General features: G+C 39.3%; 1 pseudogene; it reads right to left on the bottom strand.

Moving 5' to 3' along the window:
• Positions 1-1,448: 1,448 nt before the first annotated feature.
• On the bottom strand, positions 1,449-1,963 carry LOC132417923 (transcription factor BTF3 pseudogene; annotated as a pseudogene).
• Positions 1,964-6,228: the final 4,265 nt, after the last annotated feature.

Genomic DNA, 6,228 nt, shown 5'->3' with positions numbered 1-6,228 from the left:
TACAGTAAGTCCTTGTTGGTTATCTGTTTTATATATAGTAGTGTGTATATTTTAATCTTAAACTCCTAGTTTATCCTCCCACCTTTGGTAACCATAAGTTTGTTTTCTATGTTTGTGGGTCTATTTCTGTTTTGTAAACAAGTTCATTTGTATTGTTTTGTTTATTTTTATTTTTAAATTTTTATTTTTTAGGTTTTTTTGGCCATGCCACGTGGCTTGCGGGATCTTAGTTCCCCGACCAGGGATTGAACCCAGGCCATGGAAGTGAAAGCCTGGAATCCTAACCACTAGACGGCCAGGGAACTCCCTGTATCATTTTTTTTAGATTCCACATGTAAGTGATATCATATGATATTTGTCTTTCTCTGTCTGGCTTACTTCAGTTAGTATGATAATCTCTAGGTCCATCCATGTTGCTGCAAATGACATTATTTCATTCTTTTTTATGGCTGAGTAATATTCCACTGTATATATTACGTTTAACTTTTAATTTATCTGAAATTTATTTAGTTGTTAAAAAAAACAGGTAGGGGGGCTTCCCTGGTGGCACAGTGGTTGAGAGTCTGCCTGCCGATTCAGGGGACACTGGTTCGTGCCCCGGTCCGGGAAGATCCCACATGCTGCGGAGTGGCTGGGCCCGTGAGCCATGGCCGCTGAGCCTGCGCGTCCGGAGCCTGTGCTCTGCAACGGGAGAGGCCACAACAGTGAGAGGCCCGCGTACCACACACACACACAAAAAAACAGGTAGGGATCAGCTTCTTTTTTTCCCAAGTTTCTGTTAGTTGTACCAGTATAATTGATTGGATAACCTTTGCCTTCCCTATATTGAAATGCACTCATATAGCAAATTACCATGTGTTCCTGGATCTATTTATGGACCCTAGTCTACTCAACTGAGTGCTGTATTGTATTACTTAAAGTTATTTTATAGTAGGTTTTAATATCTATTTTTTATCTATGCTAGATCCTCCCCAATTATGCATTTTTTAAAAACGAAGTGAAGATGGGCTTCCCTGGTGGCTCAGTGGTTGAAAGTCCGCCTGCCGATGCAGGGGACACAGGTTCGTGCCCGGGTCCAGGAAGATCCCACATTGCCGCTGAGCGGCTAGACCCGTGAGCCATGGCCGCTGAGCCTGTGCGTCCGGAGCCTGTGCTCCACAACGGAAGAGGCCACAACAGTGAGAGGCCCGCGTACGGCAAAAAAAAAAAAAAAAAAAAAACCCAAAAAACTAAGTGAAAAACTTTATTAACTTTTGTTTCAAACTTTATTACCAGGCTTCTACAGCTTAATTAGCTGCAAAGAATGAATTGTGTATAAGCAAAAACTGAAAAGAGCTTCAGTGTCCAAGGGGCTTGGGCTTTAAAATATTAGAAGTGTATATTTTATCAGACACAGGGACAAAGTTTTAAAAAGTAGTCTTAATATAAAATAGCAGCACCCAGTAACTTCAAGTTTCATCTTCAGAAGTTGACTCAATGCAGTTTGTCTCATTCTTGAAAGCCTCAGCAAAATTCTCCATAAGATCTGGAATTTCATCATCACCATCCTCTCCAGTAGCAAGCAGTGCTTTTCCATCCACAGATTATTTTGGCAGCGCTTCAGCCAGTTGTTTTAAACTAGTCAGACTGTCTGCACCAAGCTGGTTTAAGATGCCAGGTAACATTTCTGTCAGCTGCTTTGTTTCAGCATGGCCAATAACAGTGAAAGTGTTGGCTGCCAGAGATGCTTGAAATTTAGAGTTGTTAATGTGCATCACATTAACTTTTCAATACCAGAGATGTTGTTTACCCCTAAGTTTCTTTAAGTTCTTTAAGGAGAAGTTTGTTTGTTTGTTTGTTTTAAATCATCTGTTGTAGCTGTTCTATGAACCAACTTCTTTCTGTGAGCAGTTCCTTTCCCACCAATGTTCACTTGGGCTTGCAGTTCTGTGAGTTTCTTCTGGTTCATGATAGTTTCTTTCATCTTGAGGGAGTGGAAATGGGGCCCTGTGGGGGGACCAGTTCTGGCGCTCAGGAGGTCTCAGGCAGACCAGCTGGGATTAGGGACACACATGGGGTGCCCCCAATTATGCTTTTCCAAATTTCCCAAAATATATATTTATTTTTAATTGAAAACTTTAGAATCACTTTTCAAGTTCCCCCCAAAGTTGTAATTTGATTGTGATTGCACTGACTTTATAATTTAGGAATAATCAACAATTTTGGAATATTGATCTGTCTAAACAGAAACTAGTATGCCTCTCCATTTATTCTGTCATCCATTTTAGTAAAATTTTATAGTTTTTTTTATACAGGTCCTGCACATATTTATTAGGTTTAGCCACAGGGTTTGTGTGCAGGTATCTTTTTAATAAGAATTTTTCCCTTTTCTGTATTTCCACTTAGTTGTTGTTTGTATATAGGAAACTTTTGAATTTTTTTTCCAATTTGCAGGAAGCTCTTTTGTTTTCCTCTTGTTGAAGTAGAGACTTCTGTGTCTCTGTCCACAGCCCCCCCAGTCCCTCCCCCACCCCATAGTTGATTGGATCCTAGCTGAAAAGATCAGGAGAGGCACTTCACCAGGAAGACAAGAAAATTTATTTTTGTGTAAAATTTATTTTGGATCTATAATATGTTTACTGATTTAAATAAAGCTTATTTCATTAACATGTAATTTCCCCCCTGTAACTGTTACTAACAATGCACTCTGTTGAATCTCCCTCTGGTATCAGGTTCTCTTTAACAAGTCAGTCCAATATCATAACCTTAAAAAACACCTTTATTGTGAAAAGGAGGGACAAAAAGTGTTTAAAAAGCTTCTCTGACTGCACCTTGTTTTATAGTTTTGATTTTGGAACCATGTGAACATTTCCTATAAGTAAAAAACTTGGATCAAAAAGGAAAAAAACAACTACAAATCTGAAACAAATGGGTACAAATGAACCTAGGAGTATATAAAATTGACAGTATAAGCCACACAGAAAAAAAAAATTATTTCAAATGACATTAAAACTCAAACTTTTAATGTAGCTCCATGGTGAGTTATATCCTAGAGAGCAAAAAGAACCACAATGAAATATTTAGTTGCAATTCGTAGTTCTTTTTGTTTTTTTGACCACACAGCTTGTGCAAGTGAAAGCTTGGAGCCCTAACCACTGGACCACCAGGGAATTCCCACAATTGATAGTTCTATTGTTAGTACTATTAGTTCTATTGTTAGTAGTAATACTAGTATTGTTGCTTTGAAACTATTTTATGCATAATATACGTTATATATGTATATGCATAATCAAATATGTAATCATGTTAATGTCATTAAAACCAAGATTTTCAGTGTGAAAGCAAAGAGATACAAATATAATAATCGATGATTTAATTTTTCACTTGAATTGGAAATATCCATATGAATGCATGATTTATTTTTCTTTCTGAAATTCACATATTTCCTAGTTTTATTTACTGAGAGGGCATAGAAATAATGACAGTCTGGTAGAAGTGAGCATCCCCAGTGCTGATCATAGTCTCTAAAAGCCATTTCTCAACAAAAGGAAGAAGGGTTCCTTGAAAAAAATGGCTGATTCTAGGTCTGGGGCAGGAAATGTACCAGATGAGCTTGATACCTCTTGCTATGCCAGAAAGCAGGAATGCTATCAATACCACTGAGATTGTGTGGATACAGGGGTCAACTTCAAGGAGTTCACATTGGCCAAATTTGGGACAATTTGAGCCTTGAATACTGCAATGTATAAAGCATAACATATAAAGGCATACCTCATTTTATTGTGCTTTGCTTAATTGCGCTTTGCAGATACTGTGCTTTTTACAAATTGAAGGTTTGTGGCAACCCTGCCTCAAGTAATTCTATTTGAACAATTTTTCCAACAGCATTTGCTCACTCCATGTCCCTGTGTCACGTTTAGGTAATTCTCACAATAATTCAAACTTTTTCATTATTATTATATTTGTTGTGGTGATCTGTGACCTTTGATGTTACTATTGTAATTGTTTTGGGGCACCACGAACCCGTGCCCATTTAAGATGGTGAACTTAACCAATAAATGTGTGTCTTCTGACTGCTCCACCTGCTGGTCATTCCCCTGTCTCTCTCCTTCTCAGACCTTCCTATTCCCAGAGACACAACAATATTGAAATTAGGCCAGTTAATAGCCCTACAACGGTCTCTGAGTCTTCAAGTGAAAGGAAGAGTCCCACATCTCTCACTTTAAATCAAAAGCTTTGTGAGAAAGACATGTCAAAAGCCAAGACAGGCCAAAAGCTAGGTGTCTTGACAACAAACAGTTAGCCAAGGTGTGAAGGCAAAGGAAAAGTTCTTGAAGGAAATTAAAAGTGCTACTCCAGGGAACACAAGAATGATAAGAAAGCAAAACAGCCTGACTGTTGTAATGGAGAGAGTTTTAGTGGTCTGGACAGAAGATCAAACCTGCTACAACATTTCCTTAAGCCAAAGCCTAATCCAGAGCAAGGCCCTAACTTTCTTCAATTCTAGGAAGGCTGAGAGAGGTGAAGAAGAAAAAAGTTTGAAGCCAGCAGAAGTTGGTTCGTGTGGTTTAAGGAAAGAAGCTGTCTCCATAACATCAAAATGCAGGGTTAAGCAGCGAGTGCTGATGTAGAAGCACTAGAAGATCTAGCTAGGATAATTAATGAAGGTGGCTACATTAAACAACAGATTTTCAGTGTAGATGAAACAACCTTCTCTTGGAAGAAGATGCTATCAAGGACTTTCATAGGTAGAGAGGAGAATTCAATACCTGGCTTCAAAGCTTCAAAGGACAGGCTGACTTTCTTGTTAGGGGCTAAAGCAGCTGGTGACTTTAATTTGACGCTAATGCTCATTTACCATTCTGAAAATCCTAGGGTCCTTAAGAATTATGCTAAATCCACTCTGCCTGTGCTCTATAAATGGAACTACACAGCCTGGATGACAGCACATCTGTTTACCACATGGCTTACTGAATATTTTAAGCCCATTGTTGAGACCTACTGCTCAGAAAAAGAGTCCTTTCAATATATTACTGCTCTTTGAAAATGCACCTGATCACCCAAGAGCTCTGATGGAGACTGACAATGAAATTCATGTTGTTTTCATCCCTGCTAACACAACATCCATTCTGCAGCCCATGAATCAAGGGATAATTTCAGGGACTTCCTTGGAAGTCCAGTGTTTAAGACTCCGCGCTTCCAATGCAGGGGGCGGGGGTTCGATCCCTGGTCGGGGAACTAAGATCCCACATGCCACATGGCACGGCACCCCCCCCACCAAAAAAGGGGTAACTTCAACTTTCAAGTCTTTTTTTTTTTGGCTGCGCAGCGTAGCTTGTGGGATCTTAGTTCCCCCACCAGGGATTGAACCTGGGCCCTCGACAGTGAAAGAGTAGAGCCCTAACCACTGGACTGCCAGGGAATTTCCCATCAAGTCTTATTATTAAAGAAATACATTTAGTAAGGCCATAGCTGCCATAGATAGTGATTCCTCTGATGAATCTGGGCAAAATAAATTGAAAACCTTCACTGTTCTAGATGCCATTAAGAACATGGCGTGACTCATGGGAAGACATAAAAATATCAACCTTAACAGGAGTGTGGAAGAAGTTGATTCCAACCCTCATGGGTGACTGGGAGGGGTTGAAGACTTCAGTGGAAGAAGTCACTGCAGATGTAGTGGAAACAGCTCGAGAACTAGAATTAGAAGTGGAGCCTGAAGATGTGATGGAATTGCTGCAATCTCATGATAAAACTTGAATGGATGAGGTCTTGGTTCTTACGGATGAGCAAAGAAATTGATTTCTTGAGATGGAGTCTATTGCCGGCAAAGATGCTGTGAAGATTGTTGAAATGACAGCAAAGGATTTAGAATATTACATAAATTTAGTTGATTAAGCAGCAGCAGAGTTTGAGAGGATTGACTCCAATTTTGAAGGAAGTTCGACTGTGGGTAAAATGCTATCAAACAGCATTGCATACTACAGAGAAATCTCAAGGAAAATTCATTTGATGCAGCAAACTTCACTGTTTTCTTATTTTTAAGAAATTGCCCCAGGCACCCACAACCTTCAGCAACCATCACCCTGATCAGTCAGCAGCCATCAACACTGAGATAAGACCCTTTACCAGCAAAAAGATTATGACTTGCTGAAGGCTCAGATGATGGTTAGCATTTTCTAGCAATAAAGTAGTTTTAGTTAAGGTATGTACATTGTTTTTAGACATAATATGCTATTGCACACTTAG

Source organism: Delphinus delphis, chromosome 2, assembly GCF_949987515.2.
Source record: "Delphinus delphis chromosome 2, mDelDel1.2, whole genome shotgun sequence".
Lineage (NCBI taxonomy): Eukaryota > Metazoa > Chordata > Mammalia > Artiodactyla > Delphinidae > Delphinus > Delphinus delphis.
This window is presented reverse-complemented; position numbering and strand designations above follow the sequence as displayed.